This window comes from Lissotriton helveticus, chromosome 6 (genome assembly GCF_964261635.1).
Source record: "Lissotriton helveticus chromosome 6, aLisHel1.1, whole genome shotgun sequence".
Classification (NCBI taxonomy): domain Eukaryota; kingdom Metazoa; phylum Chordata; class Amphibia; order Caudata; family Salamandridae; genus Lissotriton; species Lissotriton helveticus.
In genome coordinates this window covers 748,630,509-748,649,072 of record NC_136067.1, presented here as the reverse complement: position 1 = coordinate 748,649,072, position 18,564 = coordinate 748,630,509, and positions in this window count along the sequence as shown.

The following is an 18,564-nucleotide window of genomic DNA, read 5'->3' as shown; positions in this document are numbered from 1 at the left end:
ATCGCCGCTTGTCTGTTGCGCCTAACTATGACATTTTCACTCTGGTCCTTTCCTCTGTTATTGATATGAATTTTACGATTCAGTTTAGCAATAGCGCCCTTATTTTCTATTGAAACCGGGTACTCCCGTCACGTGACGGGTGACCTGGGGGGCGTGTCACGCCTTGACGCGGCTCACCGGCACCCTTATTAGTATAGATATAAACAATGGCGTCTTACTGCCTTTGCTTGACGCTACTCTCTACGAGATTCTGCTGTCGGCGCCCTATCACAGGTACGATCTTAGCTAGTAAGGAGGTGGGGTTGGGCTATTTCTTCCGTGTCGGTTAACGAATCTACTCTAAACCCGCTATGAGGCTCTGGTGGGTGAACTTAAATTAAACACGGCCTTTGATAAATCTTTCATTCAGGTGCTGTATTGCTGGCCGTTGTCTACCCTGGCTATATTACAGGTAAGATTGCAACTAGCAAGGGGGCACTTTTGGGCTATCTCTCACGTGGCGGTCTACGAGCCTTTTTCTAAACTCGCTACGAGGTCCTTGCGGATGAAATGAAATTAAAAACGGCCCTTGTCATATTCTCTATTTAGGTGCAGTACTGCTGGCCGTTTTCCACCCTGGTCTTATTTTGACCTCCTCTAACTAATTTCTCGACACTGTGATGAATAAGTCTCACACTGTTACTTATACTGTCGCCTGATCTATGCGAGGTATGTATTATTGAAGTCTTTGCACATCGCGCTATATTTGTTATTTAAATGAGCTGGGGATATAGACATTAGGGTGCCGTTGTCAACACCTCGAACATATAGAACTGAATATGTTTCCAGCTACACTGGGTGATGGCATACCATGGTCTTCTAGGATCTAGTACAACACATCGGCATTTTTTACATGAATTGATTATTGTTAGTAGTGTTTTCGATATATGTGTTTAACCTTTTCCTCCTTTTCTCCTCCAAACCTATCCCATTTTTTTGTAGATTCTTTTTTGTGAATTCTTAATGGCCACCTCTTATTTCTGTTCCAAACTAATTAAGAGTTTCTTGATAGGTAATACTTGATTATGAACATATCGTGCGGCAATTCAACATTGAGCTTCTTTTGATCTGTCTCTGTGTACTGCTAAAATCCAAACCTTTAGCGGTGAACTTGGCTCTTTTCTTTTTTGGCCTCCTTTGTAGTTCTCATTGGAGATTAAGAAGTTGCTTAGGACCTTGTCAGAGTCTGTTACTCACTCGTTGAGTCCTTGGTATGTACCACTGCGATGACGGGTATATGAAATTGGTGTCATTGTTGTCTTTATTCATGTTTTATACTCTTTTTGCATGAATGGACAGGTATATTGATATTCATTTTTACTTTCACTATAGTACTTGGACTGGAAACTACCTCACATTATCGTGGAGCCCCTGACTTTACAATGACAAGGAAACACTAGGATTTCGCTTAAAGGTACATGCAGGAGCACTAATCGATGGCCGCCAGTAGTTAGAACAATATACTGATTTAACAAGAGGCACGGTTGGTAGAGAATGTCTTTCTATAACATATATTAGCCAGATTAAATTTCGACAATGTAATCGGTCTAATCAGGCTTTATCCTTATGATATTTTTATTCTTACTGATTTGTTACAGATAATAATTCTTTTTTACTTTTTGGTGTTAAAATTCTATAGCCAAGGACGTTTTCATTCAGATCATCGTCCGTCATTGGAAGTTTTGACTGTGTGCATTTCGCAAACTGACCTATTTCATGGTAAGCGTGAGTATGCTATACCATGGCTGTTTCTTTAACTGGTTTACATTACCGGTGCTGCATGCCTTCTGTTTTTGGTTATTACTCTTTTTTATTTCTCCTTCCTTTTTTTCTCACTTCATAAATATATTTCACCTTTTTTGTTGGGGATACAAATCTTTTTCTCCCCTTGTTCTTCAAACTTCAGCTTATCTTTTATTTTTCTCTGTCCCCCCTTTTTCTCCATTAATTTAAAATTAGTTTTGATGCTACATGCGTGGAAAAACTTTACATATTTCTTTCACTTTTTCACTTTCCTATATTTCAATGTTTTTAAATGTTGATTACAGCTGAAATGCCATGTAGTCTCATTGTATGGATATTCAGTATAATCTTCAAAAGAAATCATACTTTTTGTGATTTCTTTCTTATGCGGGTAAGACTTATATGTCGATGCCTTTTTATAAATGTATGCATTGTAATTCACTCTTTCAGTGCGTTTTAGAGTTATGTATCACCAGTACGTTTGTTTTCTCTTTGGGTCAATGTAAAATTGTCTGTAATAGTCATGTCAGTATGTAATGAGAAAATAACTTTTCTTTTTTGGTACATGTGTCTTTTTTATGTATATTTATGTATATATATGTTGTAATTCTTTTAGCCCTGACGAAGTTCCCACGGCAAAAAAAGGGAACGAAACGCATTGGCTGTGCCTTTGCTTACAGAGAACATATATTTTTGAATAAAGAAGAAGAAATTTATAAAAGAACTTTTGCTCTGATTGACTTCATTTGAGTGCACCTTCCTCTTTTGGTTAGTCTATTGTTGTACTTCATACATCCCTGAGCAGCGTATGTTGGAAGCGTTTGCACCATCCAATATTGTAAACATTTGGGACCATTGTGCTTGACCTTTGTCTGCTGCTTTGTGCCTTTTGGGTTTATGGTAAATGCTATGATTACGTACGGTAATCCCCATTACTCTTAGTCCTACTCGTCCTTGACCCAGTCATCACTCATGAGGTATTCCACAAAGAGAGGAAACAAAACAGGAAACGCTTTTAGGCTCCACCCCCCCTCCTGCCAGGTGCTATATCAGACCTAACCACCAGAAGCACATCCTGAAACACCAAGCAACAAAGGCCTGGACAGGGAGGGAGGGTGGGAAGTATGACTGGGCCGAGGACGAGTAGGACTAAGAGTAATGGGGATTACCGTACGTAATCATAGCATTACCTCTACGTCCCTCGTCCTCGACCCAGTCATCACTCATGAGGCATACCAAAGCAACGCCCAAACAGGCCTTTGGCAACCCAAACACAGCAAACAATACAGACCAGACACAAAGGAGTGCAGCAAGCACAAAAGCCTAGGAAACAAAACAGAACCCAGAGCGGAGGGGGAACCCCCACAGCAAGCAACACCCCACGACCAAAAAAGGTCTGGTCAGACAGGGCACAATCCAACCCGTAGAGCCACACAAACGCGGACTCGGAGGCCCAGGACCCAGCACGACAAATCTCAGCAAGAGACACACCATGAAAAGCAGCCGAGGAGGCAGACACGCCCCGAGAGGAACGCGCCTGAACCCCAGCTGGACAAGGCAAACCAGTACCACGACAGGCAAGAGTGATGACAGCCATAATCCAACGACCCAAGGTTAGCCAGGAAGCAGCCGTACCCTTACCAGCCACACCAAAGGACACAAAGAGAGAGAGAGAAGAACGAAACTCCCCAGAACGAGCCACAGAAAGGGACAGGGCACGCCTCAGGCCCAAGGAATGAAGCAACAGACCAGAAGGAGAAGAAGGAGAAGGACACAAAGAAGGAAGAACCAGCTCCCGAGAGGAATGGAAACGGGAGCGGACTTTGGGGACAAAACCAGGACCCAAAGAGAGCACCACAGCACCATCCAGAAAACACAAAAACGGCAGGGAACAACGCAAAGCTGCAAGCTCCCCCAACCGCCTCACAGAAGTGAAGGCCACCAGAAAAGCCACATTGGAGGACAGAAAACCGAAGGTCCACAGTCTCCAAAGGCTCAATAGGCCAACTAAAGAAAGAAAAGAAGCCGGGTCCTGGAAGGCCCGGACAGCAGCCCACTGGCCCCACAAGGCAGAAACTGCAAAGCGCATCTGAAAGCCATCCGGAAAAAACCGAAGGACAGCAGACACAGGGCAAGAGGTAGGAGACAAACCAGAAGAGGAACACCACCCCGAGAAGGAAGCCCAGTGCCCCGAGCAGGAAGACAAAGTAGACGGCCCACGAGAGGCCCGCATCACAGAACCAACCATCCAAGGACCGGAGCGCCCGGAGCCCACCCGGACATCCGGTCCGATCAGTGCCAGGAAGGAAGCTCAACTGCGCATGCGCGAACAAAGCGCATGCGCGGACACAGGAGAACAGCTGGGCGACCTCATGGAGCCGCAGAGGTTGCCCGGCGAGAGGCCAGAACCGACCAGTGTCCCCCGGAGAGGGGGAAGGAGCAACACAACTCCCCCCTCCGCACCACAAAAGAGACAATGGGAGGAGACACCCGGGCCCCCACACAGAGAGGGCCAGGGCGAGAGGCCAGAGAAAAAACAGAGAGCATCGCGCTACAGCAAACAGCGCACACAGCCCCTACCTGTATGCCCACAGCAGGGAGCAGGCCAACACCACCAAGGACCCCTTGCACAGCAGGAGAACCTCAGGGCAGCCGCAGGAGGAACAGCAGGGCAGCAGGAAACCAGGAAGACCCGAGAAGCCAAGCAGCCCAGGACACCTGAGCCCAGGCAGAGACAGGGAAGCCCAGCAGCCCCACTCCAAGAGATCCCACGATGGTCCATGGGAGCCCCCCAAAGTCCAGCAGAGGAGGATCCACAGGACAAAGATGCAGGTAAGTGCCCGGCACAAACCCCAGCGTCTCCCATCAAGTAATCCACCGACAGGAAACAAAACAGGATGTGCTTCTGGTGGTTAGGTCTGATATAGCACCTGGCAGGAGGGGGGTGGAGCCTAAAAGCGTTTCCTGTTTTGTTTCCTGTCTGTGTGGAATACCTCATGAGTGATGACTGGGTCGAGGACGAGGGACGTAGAGGTAATGAATGCCCAATACACTCTGTAGAAGGCTTTTTCCGCATCTAATGCGATAGCTGCTAAAGAGTCTGGATAGTGTGATGATTTGGATAAAATGTCGGAGAAGTGGCGTGTGTTATCAGTGATGTTTCAACCTTTAACGAAACCGGATTGCTCTTTGTCAAGCAGCAGGAGGGGATGTGGTTCTAATCTTAGGGCTAAGGCTTTTGAAAATGTTTTATAATCTACGTTTACTAAGGATATAGGCCTATAGTTCTTACAGAATCGTGGGTCCTTTCCTGCCTTTGGAATTATACAAATCAAGGCTTTGGAAAAAGAGTCAGTGGAATTAGAAGAAGTGATGAAGGAAGAAATAAGATCATGTAAGTATGGTATTAGGAGGTGGGCGAAATGTAAATAAAATTCTACTGTAAATCCGTCAGTTCCAGGGGCCTTATCTTTTTTAAGTATCTTTAAAGCATTCAACAGTTCTGTTTGCGAAATATCAACCTCTAAAGGAGATAAATCTAGCTGGGGATTGATGTGCTGCTGAATTGTGGAAAAATAATGGGGAGGTCTATATCTGAGGGTGTGTTTTCTGGTGTGTAAAGTGATTTGAAGAAGTGTACAAATTCTTGAAATATTTCAGAGTCTTTGAGCTCCGGTGTTTGGTTGTCATCTACAATGGAATCAGCATTGAGTTTATGTTGTTTAATCTTTAGGTAGTTGGCTAGATGTTTGCCTGATTTGTTTGGCCACCATTGTATTTCGCTGAGGATTTAAGCAGATATAGGGAGGCATGTTCAGTAGTGGATTCATTAAACGCAAGTTTTGCATTAATAGGATCCTTGAGGGATTCTTTTGAATTGGATATGTGAAAAGAGTGTTCAAGCTGTTTAACTTTAGCTAGAATAGTGTTGTGTGATAAACGAGAAGCTTTACATTTATTAGACACAAATCTTGTGATGAAATCTCGGACAGTGGCCTTAAAAGCGTCCCATACCGTGTGAAAAGATACATAATTTGTGAGATTAATGGAAAAAAACTCCTAAGAAAAAGATACAACGGATCAGTTGAAACTAGGATCGAGAAGTAAGGAGTTGTTTAAACGCTATTTTTTTGGTGATGTGGAGTGGTTCAAAATGTCCAATTGAATCAAAACAGGTGGCTGATCTGAAACGAGAATGAGGCCCATATCAGCAGAACGAAGGGATTGGGAAATGTTTGTGAAATAAAAATATGGTCTATTCGAAATTGTGTGTGATGTGGTGGTGAAAAAAAGGAATATTCTCTCGCGGATGGGTTATATAGTCGCCATGAGTCCAATAGATTCTTTCGTTGAATAGTCTGAATAAAGGCTTTATGTGATGCATTCGAATAAAAAGGAGTTTTAGAATTTCTGTCAATAAACGTGTCCATCAGCTGATTGTAGTCACCTGTGAGAATTAAGTTTTCTGATGGGTATTTAAGCATCAACTGGGAAATACGAGACCAAAACATAGCATCACCACTGGTAGGATGTATCCATCTGACTAAATTCAGAGGCAAGTTGTTGACATAGGGAGGTAGCTACCAATGAGGTAACAGATGCAGTGGCATTGGGGCCCATAGGTCCTGAGCAGCCTGTTCAGCCCTGTTATTTGTTGTATTCTTCTAAGCATCCAGACGTAATTGGGTCCATTTGCCCTGTGTTGCACCCAGTCCATAAGCATCCTTGCTAAGCCACTGTGGTATCACCTGTTTTGGCTAATTAAAACAAATATCTACTTTCTTCTTCTTGACAGTGCTGTTCACCAAATGATTATAAAAATGACTGGTTCCTGATTTGAATAAATATTAAGGCCCCAAGAAATTACCTCTAGCAAAAGCTCTCAACTTGCTCACCTCTTACTCTTGGGGCAAATCCTTCTCGCTATTCGACTAGCAGAAAATGAAAACATTATTTCAGTGCTCACTACTACTTGTGTTGGGACTCAAAATAAAAGTGTACCAATGCAGAGATTCTTATTGTTACAACTTAAGGTAATTTGCCCTACTCATTACACAATTTTCCTTGAATGTAAACGTGATATTCCAACTCCTTATTTAGGGGCCCTGGTCATGTATGACACTTTGTACTTTCTAAAGACAGTTATAAACTATTACTAAATTCAGGTCATCACCATATTCTATCATCCCAAACTGCTAAATCTGGCAGGTGTGTTCTTCCTAACTACATATGTTCTTGTGACTCGTAACAGGGAATAACTAGGCACAATGCCCATTGAATAACATGAAACCGTTATGTGTCAACTATTCGCATCTCTAATATTATATTCAAAATCTATCTAACTATATATCATCAAACGTTATAAATAAGTCCTAAATTAGCATTTACCATAGAAGGACCTAACTGATAAAAAAATTCAAACTAAACCAAACTAACTAATAAAATCAAACTATAAACAACCTTAACCAAAGACATAGGAAATATAAAAGGCAGATTAATTTTATCAACTAAATACTTCATTCTCTGTCTAGACCCCTAAAAAATATATACATCTCGACAAACTCCTAATAAAGTAAGTAAAAATCACTTTTAAGCTAGAACTTACTTGTAAGTAAAATTAAACTTGAGAATAGCAAATAATTAACAAAACACTCTCTTTACATCCTAAAAGAAAATACTACGACTTAGAAAAGTGATAACCTGCTAGAAAAAAACACAACAACCACAAACCAGAAAAAGGATATAACAAAGTATACATAAATTATTAAAATATATAGACTCTACCCAAAAATGAGTAAAAATAAACCTAAGGACCTCCACTTCTACAAATAAACATTTCAAATTAAACCAACGCTTTTTTCTAGAATGCATGTTCCCCACATTACAACACTCCCAACAGAAAAGTTGCAAAACAGTGTGAACATACAAGTAAGTATAAATAAAAGTAGTTGCATAGTGTTATATATGGAAATAAACATGTAAACTTTAAAAATGATGCAGAACATATAAGCCAATACTAATCCTGAGGATCATGACAAAAATATAAACTGGAATGTGTAATGCAAATGGGGCCACTTAGAGAGAAAATGACAATTAAAAGACATAATGCACCAAGACAAAGTCCAGGTCACACTTCAAGGATTGATGAATATAATTTATTGTTTTTTATTTGATTTTTCTTTCCCCTGTGTTTTCTCATTTGCTTTCTTTACAAAAGAAGAGCAACTTTTAGTAGGGTGTTACATGTTGTTTCTCTAATTCAAGGTTGCTTTTATACAAAAGCAAGACCAGAGTAAGCACTCTTTTCCTACAAAACTGATCACCCGTTTTTACATATCAGTCTGGCAAATTCTATAATAAATCTTTCTCTTTTTCAGCATATAACATCATTTTTGAGAAAATCCAGAGCTCTAATAAATACACAATAGTTCAGGTATCATAAAACATTAATTAATTCTCTCTAACAACTTCACTTGAACTATTTTTGAAGGGCTTACAAAAATCGTGTTCTTTTCTTTTCTTTTTTCTTTTAAATTACACCACCCCACCTGCCCTGAAGACAATCCCTAGATTTCTACTGGGATTAGAGATGCATTGGCACTTTCTAAAAATATTCCCTGAGGGTGATGAATACAGCCAAAATAGCATCACAGGGATAACAGTTGAACCATAAATCCCATAATGGTTTGAGCTCAACCCTATCTATATAGGAACTCTACGAAAGGATGCAAAATAGTTGTTGGATAGAGTTCCAAATAATTGTTGGTTTGACAAACCGTTGGTGTAATATTATTAGCAGTCGCTCATTGTTTGCACTTGTTATTTTTTTCTCATAATTGTCACAAGTTGCATTGTGTTTATGACTGTTTTCAGGTAATTTGATTTGTGTGTATCACTTTCCAGACAAACAGTATGAAATAAGATAAATAATTCAGTGATAGATAAAGGTTTGGTGAATAATAGCCAGGACCAATGAAAATAGGTCTACATTGGTGCTCATTCCGCTAAAACAAAAAGCAGCAAACAAATAAGGTGGTTGGATTCTCTATTTTTTACAAATATTTTCAACGTCCTTTCTGGCCATCAATATGGGACGTAACCCCCTTTTTTACAAATATACATTTATACAAAAGCTGGTAGAAAATGGATCATACATATATTCATATACTGCTGGCCACATGTTGGACATAGATATAGGAAATCAATGTGGCAGTGCGAATGCGGTCCGTGAGTTCAGACCGACTTTCTTCCTGAATCCAGCCAACGCTGGGGAGCGGCGGTACAACTGCGCCCACATAGCAACCAGAGGCACCATTGAGCGGACTTTCAGGATACTCAAGAACAGATTCAGATACCTACATAAGAGTGGAGGGGCACTCCAATACAGCCCCCAGACCTGTTGCAAGATAGAGGTAGCATGTGACATTCTGCACAACATCGCCACCAGGAAAGGCACACCGGTGGGGCTCAGTGAATCGGATTCATCAGATGTTGAGGGGCCAACCCCTAGGACACATGCCAGCCGGTGTAGTTGGTGCAGCTGCTGGGCGCCAGAGGCGGGATGAGATTACACGCAACTATTTCTAGGTAAGAAAATATGACACAATGCAAGATGTCATTTGTGAGACTGTGTTTTATTTCCTTTACTTCAGGATGAATGACGGCACACAGCCTGAGTGCCACACAATGTATCTCCCAATGTCCAGCACATGTTACTGTCACAGTGCAATTGTTCAGTCAGGAGCAAGTGTCCATATAAATTGGGTAGCTGGACCCATCCAGTGGTCCTATTTAGTGCACCTCAAATGTGCGCCGTCGGGACAAAGCCCCTGTTTGGGGTTGCACAGTGCCCTCCTCACTTGTACCATTGTGCCTACTGGTACTCCCACTACGGCGCCTATCCATAGTGGGTGGGGGGGTGATGCTGCTCCTTCCTGATTGTGCGTCCTCATCTGTGGGAGTTAGGACTCCTGGCCCAGTAGTGCGAACTGCCCGCAGCTCATCTACAGCAGATGTGATTTGTACCAGGGCCCTTGCCACGTCCTGACGGTTGTGTGCCACCTCATGCTGCATACAGATGCTGCGCCTTGATAGCACATTTGTAGCAGAGGACAGGCGGTTCACCGCCCGTGTGTACAGATCTAGGCGCTGCATCTCCCTGCGCCTAGCAGCAAGGTTCCGCACAGAGTGCCTCCAGGTTACCCGTCATGTCCCTGAAGCCTACCCTGACTTCCCTCTGTAGTCATTTTATGTTTTTGGCCTCCAGGCACTGTACTTGCAACATGTGCATCTTTAGTCCGCCGAACACTGTGTCATCTCCTGGGTCTTATTTACAACAAGGGGTGGTGATGGACAGAGTCTCTGAATTAAGCAGAGTACTCTCACCCAGTCAAGAGATCAGGGCTAGATCCAACACCGTTTTTTAGCTCATTGCACCATCCCAGTTTCAGAACCTGGCTGTATGCAAATTAGTCTGTCCCTGGCCCAGTGCATCATGGGAACAGGGCAGCAGCACTGGTGGATGCACGAGCCCTGCACCTGGTTGAAACTGTTGGGATCAGATCAGCACGTGCACGGTGTTGTGGCTCTGGCTGTGTTGGGACAGGTTGGACATCGCCATCGGTGTCCTGGCCCTCGTCCTCCAATGGGGCAGTGGTGGCACTACATTCCTCCTGCGGCGCTTTGGAGGGTTTACTAGGCTGTCATCCTCCTCTGTTTCCTCCTCTTGCTCTGCTGCTTGTGTGTTAGGGGAATCGTCCTGTATTCCACTCCCTGTTGCCTGTGTTCCAGATGGTGCTGTGGACATAAAAGAACACATTTATTTACTGTTCTGACTTGCACTTGTCATTTATTAAATATCACTGTTTGGGAATCCATGTGTCTTGTATTTGCCTTTACTGCTGTGCACATGCTATTGGGGACTGGCTGGGTGTAAATGCACCACTGTAATGTGACTACATCTCCCATAATGCATTGCTGTGTGTGCTTGTGTACCTGTACTGGACTTCTAGTTTCGTCTTGCCCCTGGGTCGCTGCTGGGTGTGTGGGGTAGTTGGGGGGTATCAGGGGTGTGATGGCATGCTTCTTACCTTGTCCTGGTACCGGGGGGTTGGAGCTGTCAAGGTTGGCCACGCCCATTACACTTTCTGGAAGCAGGGTCCCCTCGACCAGTTCCTCTAGAGGTGTGGAGTCAGTGGCAGTGGAGGTCCCTCCACCAGTCTTCCTGGCCTGCTCCAACCTGGCAGCCACCTTCTGGTGGAGAGGTGTGGCTCACTGGTTAGAGGCGGCAGGCCTGTAAGCAGAGAACGGCCCGGGACCATGGTTCAATTCCCGACGCGGCAGGGTCTTGGACCAGGGTCAACGGACTCGATAATTCTCGCCTCAGTGCCTACTCTAACCAGGGAACACACTCGGTAACTCTGGGCATTAAGCTTGCCTCATCTCTACAACGGCCCCCCACAGACGCCGGGGATGCCTGGTTTCACCCTGGAGATACCCAGAAAGGGACCATCTCACAGGGAAAACCAGGACGGGTTCCCCAGCGGTCTACAGCGCCAGGACACTCGGGTAGAGTAACAGTGTGCTTTACAAGTATCCCACATTTACATTTACATTCTCCATGAAGCGCTGGCGCATATCGTACCAGTGCTTTCATAAATCTTCCACACTCCTGTATGTGACACCAACAGCGTTCACTTTGCGCTGGATTTCAGACCATATGCGCCGTTTGCGTGTCTCAGGCACCCGGAGTGATTTCTTCCCAAATAGGTACTCATGACTTATCACCATTTCTTGGATCAGGACCTCCAACTCAGATTCAGAGAACTTTTGTTTTCTTTTCCTCTGTGTTTCCCCCTGCTGCTGTGTGTCATGGCTGGCCATGTCTCCAGTGTCTTCTATTGTTTGCAGCACTGCAGAGTTCCCTCTCCACCACTCCTTTTCTCTGACTGTGCTTCAGAAACTCAGGTGAGTTTCCGATTCTCAGATTTGCGAAATTCGCAAAATTGCTATTTTTTCCGCTAAGGAATCGCCATTTGGGGTGTCACAATGAAAATAGCAATTTTTACTGAATTACTATTTTTTGTGATTTTTTATATGCATACCGTTTTGTGATTCTCAAATTGCGATTCGCGAAAACTCGCAAATTGAGAATCGCAAAAGGAGAGCTTGATACATATGGACCTAGAGTCCTTAGATTTTATAGATTAAAATTTCTGGACTACAAACTTACACCCGTGACAGTCAATAAAATCAGCAGTATTATGCCCTCCATTTTCCCAGTGCAGCAATGTATTGTTTAACTCTTTCATTAACACTGGTTATATACCTTACAATTTATGTGTCCCTTGCACTTTGCTGAACTGATGAGACCTCAATATTTCAAAAGAGATTGAAATATTGTTGACAATCAGCAGGACATATACTTAGCAGAACATAGTGGCTCAATTATATTCTATTAGATTAATGGGGTGTCACCCACAAAATCCAGGGACCTGGGTATAAATGATATAAAAAACAATGGTCCTAGACTATTAATTAGATTGATGCTATCAAGAAAATCATTTTGAATGAGAAAAATGCGAATAAATCTGCAAGTTTAGAATCAATCTATATGGGAGAAAGAAATATCTGGTTGTTATACTCTGTGTGTTATATACAGAGACAGTACCCAAAGGGAGACAATTGTGCTCTCAAGAACAAATGCAAGGTAAACACAGTATCCGCATTTCAAATTTTATCAAAAAATCAGTCACATTTATTTACAAAATCGAAAAGATGACAGTTCTATTTATACACGGCGCAAGTACTATAAAGGTAAAGAGAAAGGGGGTGCTCAAGTGATAAGGAAAAATTGAAAAATCATCCTAAAATGCAATTACAATATTTACAACAATACAACAAAGCGGTAATCCTCCCGCAAGTTTAAAGAGCCTGTCCAATTCCTTCCAGGGCAAGTAATGAGAGGGGGGGGGGGGGGAAACAAGATAAATTAAGGTACAGGCACTCAAAATAAAGGGCGTTGACGTTTCGACCCTGATGCTCTCGGGAAATTTGTTTCCTCGGCTGCGGGTATTCTTCAGGACGTAGGGAAGGGGTGGGGGAAGGGAAAGGTGGGGCTTGGCCGCAAATCCACTTAGTTTCTGGATCAACCACCAATGGATCTGGTTAGGTCCAAATTCCTCCAAGCTTTGTGGGTTTTACCTACTAACTGTAGATCGATTGATCCTGAGATGATTTGGCTTGTTTACCAGATGATAGGATCAATGTATGGTGGGTCAAAGGTCGTATCCTACCGGCGCCCCCACGGGCACTCCGGTGGTGTCGATGGTTTAATTCGCCACTTCTGTCAATCTGTACAGATGTTTGGCGTGCTGGTTTAATTCCCTCAGCTTCGCATTAAATTTGGTGCAGGTATCGTTATTCCCTGGGCATCTTCGGGTGAGTCTTTGGAAAGGAACGGGCAATTCTTCACCGTTAGAAATGTGGGACGAAGACCCACATTTCTAACGGTGAAGACTCACCCGAAGATGCCCAGGGAATAACGATACCTGCACCAAATTTGATGGTCGGAGGCCCCTTTCTCCACCACTCTGCAAACTGGACTACTAGTGAAAGAAGCATTTGCAATGTAATAGGTTTTGCTGTTGCAAGAGTTAGAGCTATTGGTGTTGTAGACTTTTTTACAAATGTTTTTTGGTGTAGAGTGGATGTATGTTATGTGTAGTGGAATTATGTGGTATGTTATGCAGTGAATTTATGTGGATAGAAAGTATGTGGTATTTAGTGTATAGGAATTATATAGAGTGGAAATATGTGTTACGGAGAGTAATTATGTGGAATTGCAGTATGTGTTGTGGAGTGGTAACCTCAGGTTTAGTCTTCCTCGTTTCTATAGAAGCTAAAGTATAACCTCAATGAGACACAAAAAAGAAGGAACCACTGAGGAGCACTTCTGGACCTAGTCGGTGGTATGAGCAGGGCACTGGAATTATGTGACTGATCGGCTGCATCAATTGTCACAGAATTAGACATTTTCCGCATTTGCCAAATATTCCACCATCTGTTGCCTAATCTGCAGATTTGAACAAAAAAAGCCTTGTTCATAGCTCAAACAGCTCAAATGTTCCCAAAAATGCAGCTTCACTAGCGTGGTGGAAGGCCCTTTGCAAAGCCGGAATGGTCACGTGTTACTTATTGCTAATGTGGGTATTAAATTGGTACTAATGGTGCACAAACCTCTCTTCTTTCTGTGCCTCTCCTGCCTCTTTCTGCATTTCTCTTGCATCATTTTGCACCTTTCTTCCTCTTTCTGCACCTCACTCTCATCTAGTTGAACCCTTTTTCTCTCTTTCTGCAACTCTCTTGCCTCTTTCTGCAGTTCTCTTGCCTCCTTCTGCACCTCACTTGCCTCTTTCTGCACCCCTGTTGTCTCTTTCTGCATCCCTGTTGTCTTTTTCTGCACTCGTCTTCTGTCTTTCTGTACCTCTCTCGCTTCTTTCTGCACTTCTCTTGCGTCATTATGTACCTCTCATGATTCTTTCTGCACCCTTCTTCCCTTTTTTGCATCCCTATTGCTTCTTTCTGCTGTTCTCTAGCCATTCTATGTACCTCACTTGCCTCTTTCAGCACTTCTCTTGCTTCTTTCTGCAGTTCTCTTGCCTCCTTCTGCACCTCACTTGCCTCTTTTTGCACTTCTACTAACTATTTATACACCTCGCTTGCTTCTTTCTGCACCCCTGTTGTCTCTTTCTGCATCCCTGTTGTCTCTTTCTGTACCTCTCTTGCAACTTTCTGCACCCTCCTTCCCTTTTTTGCATCCCTCTTGCCTCTTTCTGATGTTCTCTTGCCATGTTCTGCACCTCCCTTGCCTCTTTCTGAACCTCACTTGCTTCTTTTTGCACTTATATTGCTTCTTGCCACACCTCTGTTGCTTCTTTCAGCAATTCTCTTGCCCCTTTCTGCACTTCTCTTGCTTGTTTCTGTACCACTTTTGCGTCTTTCTGCACCCCTGTTGCCTCTTTCTGTACCTCACTTGCTTCTTTCTGTACTTCTCTTGCTTCTTTCTGTACCACTCTTGCTTCTTTCTGCACCCTTCTTTCCTTTTTTGCATCCCTCTTGCCTCTTTCTGCTGTTCTCTTGACATTTTCTGTACCTCTCTTGCCTCTTTCTGAACCTCACTTGCTTCTTTCTTCACTTCTATTGCTTCTTTCCACACCTCTGTTGCTTCTTTCAGCTATTCTCTTGGCTCTTTCTGTACTTTGCTTGCTTGTTTCTGCGCATCTCTTGTGTCTTTCTGCACCTCTGTTGCCTCTTTCTGTACCTCACTTGCTTCTTTCTGCTCCCCTCTTGCCTATTTTTGTATCCCTTTTTTCACTTTCTGTACCTCTCTTGCGTCTTTCTGCACCCCTGTTCCCTCTTTCTGCACCTTTCCTGCCTGTTTCTGCAGCCCTGTTCCCTCTTTCTGCACTTTTCCTGCCTGTTTCTGCACCTCTCTTGTTTCTTTCTGCACCCCTGTTCCCTCTTTCCGCACCTCTCTTGCCTCTGTCTGCACACATGTTCCCTCTTTCTGTATCCCTTTTGCCTGTTTCTGCAACTCTGTTGCCTCTTTCTACAGTTCTCTTGCCTGATTCTGTACCCCAGTAGCCTCTTTTTGCACCGTTATTCCCTTTCTGCACCTTTCCTACCTGATTCTGCACCTCTCTTTCCTTTCTGTACCTCTGTTGCTTCTTTCTGTACTTCTCTTGCTCTGTCTGCACCCTTCACACCTCTTTCAGCCCCTCTGTTACTTCTTTCTGCACTTCTCTTCCTTCATTCTGCACCCCTCCTTCTTCTTTCTGTACTTGTCTTGCCTCTTAGTGCACCTCTCCCACTTATTTCTGCATCTCTCTTGCCTTGTTTTGCACCTCTGTTGGTTCTTTCGGTACTGCTCTTGCTTCTTTATGCACCTCTTTTTCAAATGTTTGCATCCGTCTTGCCTCTTTCTTTACTCCTCTGCCCTTTTTCTGCAGCTCTCTTGCCTCTGTCTGCACACATGTTCCCTATTTCTGCACCCCTTTTGCCTGTTTCTGCAACTCTCTTTCCTCTTTCTGCCGTTCTCAGGCCTACTTCTGCACCTCACTTGCCTCTTTCTGCACTTCAATTGCAGATTTCTGCTCGTCTCTTGCTTCTTTCTGCACCCTTGTTGTCTCTTTCTGCACCCCTGTTGCCTCTTTCTGTATTTGTCTTCCCTGTTTCTGTACCTCTCTTGTTTCTTTCTGCACCTCTCTTGCTTCTTTCTGCACCCTTCTTTTCTCTTTTGCATCCCTCTTGCCTCTTTCTGCTGTTTTCTTGCTATTTTCTGAACTTTTCTTGATCTTCCTGTGCCTCACTTTCCTCTTTCTGCACTTCTCTTGCTTTTTTACACACCTATGTTGCCTCTTTCTGCACACCACTTGCTTCTTTCTGCACCCCTCCTTCCTATTTTTGCACCCGTTTTTTCTCTTTCTGCTACCCTCTTGCCTATTATTGCACTTCAATTGCCTCTTTCTGTAACTCTCTTGCTTCTTTCTGTACCTCACTTGCCTCTTTCAGCACCTCCATTGTTTTATTCTGTAGATATCTTACCCCTTTCTGCACCCCACTTGCCTTTTCTGCACTTCATTTGCTTCTTTCTGCACCTCTTTTGCCTCTTTTCGGCACCTCTGCTGCTTTTTCTGTACTTCTCTTTCCTCTTTCTGCACCTCCGACTTAGGGGTAGTTTTAATCCAGCTGCCCTATTATGTACAAGGGCCTTACAGGGGAGGTCATGCCAATCACAGGGTAGCCCAACTCATAGTATCCCCTAGTGTATGTAGGTGTTTTCACAGTATTCTAAGTGTCTTTCAGCATAGCAGTGGCTCCAGGCCTGGTTAGTCAGAGTCAGTTACCACCAGTACCAGTCAGCAAAAGGTTGGGGGCAGAGGATGACTTTGCAACAAGGCCTCTTTTTGCACCTCTGTCGGTTCTTTGTGCATATCTCTTGCTTCTTTCTGCACTTTTCTTCATCTTTTGGAGTTCTGTTGCCTCTGTCTGCATTTATCTTGCTTCTTTCTGCGTCTTTATTCCTCTTTCTGCACATTTCCTACCTTAATAGGCATAGTTAGAAATGACCATTTAAAAAATCTTATAAATTCACTGAAAAAAACATAGGTTTATGGTGGGAAGTTATAGTTAGAAATGAGCATTTTAAAAACCTTTAAAATTTCCTGAAAAAGCCATAGGTTTCAGGGACGTTATAGTTAGAAATTAGCATTTAAAAAACCTTTGCAATTCACTACAAAAAAACATAGGTTTCAGGGACTTTATAGTTAGAAATTAGCATTTAAGAAAACGTTGAAATTATCAGGACTTACTTTAGTCATGCAGAAAAGACCAGTGTCCACAGGAGCGAAGATGTGTTTCAGCTCTCCGATTAGGTATAGTCAGCCCTGGTAAAACAGCCACCTGGGTAATGCCTAATACCTCTTAGGAGAGAAGAGACCTTTAGTGAGAACCACCGAGGGATGACCAGCAGCAGAACAGGTGAGCTAAAGTATTAACTTCTAAGCATGTGCCTCCAGGCTGCATGAACACAAAATAAAAAAAATAAAAGAGAAAAAAAAACAATATACCCAATGTTAGAAGAAATACTTCAAAAGAATTTTGCTAGTGAGGGATATTACGCTGAGGAAGCATTCAATATTGTTGATAGTGTACTGTCACATACTTACACAATTAACTGCTGGATTGGGCTTAATGTAAGAGGTCTCTTCTAGGATAGCAAGAAATAAAAGTATCCAGTTCACTTTAATTAGAAGAGCTGAAGGTGCTCAAGTATTGCCATCTTGTATAGTTAGATGCACACGTCTGCCTTCTGACATGAAAGAGACCGAGACCACTATAAACAAAAAATGTTAAACAAGTAGCGAGTCCTGATACAATTGTGACTGTGTCAGATAAGAAAAATATAGCAAAGTGGTTTCAGCTTGCTGCGAATTCCATAGAGGCTCTTTGGTGCACAAGGAAAGTCTTTACCAGGCTGAAAGCTTCAGAAGAGATTCAAAGGGGCTAAGGCAAACCGTCCTCGAGCCGCAGTGAAGACCTGCTCTGGTAAAAGGATCCAACTCGGGCAGGGGAACCAGCTGACCGTGTAGCGAGGCAGACGATTTCCAAGTGTCAGCACGGCCACATGCTGAGAAGGGCTTCCGGCCGTGGTGGGAGAAGACAGCAGGGTGTGATGTGAGGCATGAAGCCTCTCTCAGTAGCACGAGCATGCGCTGAAAACAAAAGTCTAATTCCTGCTTCAAAAATCACGAGTACACCAGAAAGCACAGTGTAGAAAAAGACTCAGACGAGCGCGTCAAAATGAGTATTCAACAGTCTCTCCTAAGATATCTACAAACGCTGCGCAGAATGTTTGCCAAGTTCTCAGGACGAACAGGAAGAGCACACTAGAGGGTCCGGGTCAGGGGGCATAGTCCTATCCCAAGGTAGGAGTAAACCAAGCACCGATGTGGGTGGAAAATCCTCATTTATACAATGTTAGTCACCTGACCTGGTGATGCCTGGGTGTTTTCAGCTAAACAGTACACTCTCAATCAATCAATCAATCAATCATAGCATTTGTATAGCGCACTACTCACCCGGAGGGTCTCAAGGTGCTTGGAGAGGGGGGGTCCGCTACTGCTCGAACAGCCAGGTCTTGAGCTGCTTCCTGAAGGCGAGGTGGTCTTGGGTCAGGTGGAGGTGGGTCGGGAGGGAGTTCCAAGTCTTGGCAGCCAGGTG